We start from the raw sequence: 1,653 nt of genomic DNA on the forward strand, positions 1-1,653 counted from the left end.
AACTTGGCCCCCAATCCTGAGTCTTAATACCCTACCCGAGCCATATTACCTGGGGTTAGCTGCTGAAGCTGTAATTTCACTCTATTAATAGTTTAAAGCTTGTTTTAACAGATAACCCCTTTCACTGGGCAACTTCACGGGAAAATCATTAGGTGGAATTAGCAGTACCAGCCACAGCTTTTCCAGGGTTATCTAATTATTTTGAACTCAATTTAACTAGGAATAGAGATAAAATAAATAACCCATGAACTATTTACCTTGCCGGTTAGAAGGCTTCTTTTGTCATTAAAAGAAAGGAAGAAAAGAAGAGAAATCAAAAGGATTTGAGGACAGAATCAAAGCCCTGTTTTCTTAGTTTTGCATTCATCCTGCGGACCCAAGATATATTTCTTCTCTCCGATGACCTTTCACACTCCTTACCCCTGAGGATGTCATTTGTTGAAATATTTGTCATTATGTGTGTGTTTAGCGTACTGTTTTCTCCCAGCTCGCTTGGCTTAAAACTTACTGCCTAGAGACTTTGGATAATCCACATTTTTGTTTGTAAGGTTTGTTTGTTCTCTTTGCTGGCTCCACTGCTATTCCCTCTGGAGGGGATTGAGGATTTAATATGGTTATTTTTTAATTTTACTTGAACATTGACTTTTTGAAGGAGAGGCAGGAATTAATATGTTTGTGGCATGGTTGGAGATTTTCTGCAGCACCTTGCTATAATGTCTATCCTGGCTTTGCCACTTTCTAGAAACAAGATCTTGGCCAAGTTCCTTTATCTAGTTGAGCCTATTTCCTGTTTTGTAAAAATGGGGTTAATGATAGTACCTACATTATGTGGTTGATGTTAGGATGAAATGAAACACATTACAGTATCTGGCCCATAGTTAAGTATTCAAAAAATGCTAGCAGTGATAACAATGGTGAAGATGGACGTGTTTGCAGACAGAGACTAAAAAGACAAGAAGCGACATTGGGCAATTAACGGACTTAGTCTTTAAGGCAATAGGAAGAGTATCAAGACTGGAGATGAGGAAACTGGCTTTGCATTATAGGAGGCAGAATGAAAGGGAGTAGTGGTAGAAACAGGTCTGTAAGTTTGAAAATGAAGAAGAAATATGAATGAGTTCATGCATTAAAATCTTCTTTCCAAGTACTTGTTATTCAATGAACAAAGTCAATGCTGAAGGGGAAGACGCATAAGGAGTAGGTGAAAGATAAGAAATACACATTGTGAGGAGTGAGAAAGGTAGGTGACCTGGAGTGCTGGACAGCAGACTAGGAAAAGCTTTTGATCTCACTAATGAATCAGTGAATGAATGTGAGGTAGAGACCACTCCATGAGGATATCTTTATAGGGAGTGTTATGGAAGCCAGTCATTGGGCAAATTGGTTCCATGATGATATCAAACGCTTGATCTTAAACAAAGAATAACAAACAGAAAGGTCAATGGCCAATTGCATTATTATCTGCACAAGAAGTCCATTTCACTGTGGTGTACAGTGGGTGCTCAATAAATATTTGTTGGGTGTTGACTCAATGATCTTCAGGTGTCTTGGGTTGGGGTTGGGCAGTGGCTTTACTCACCATCATTATTGGTGTTTCACATCAAACAATATGAGCATTAAAATACACAAAGTAGTATTAGCCCAAATTATAAA

The sequence above is a fragment of the Delphinapterus leucas genome, chromosome 15, assembly GCF_059928025.1.
Source record: "Delphinapterus leucas isolate spDelLeu-1000000601 "Yukka" chromosome 15, BTC_Dleu_Yukka2, whole genome shotgun sequence".
NCBI lineage: Eukaryota > Metazoa > Chordata > Mammalia > Artiodactyla > Monodontidae > Delphinapterus > Delphinapterus leucas.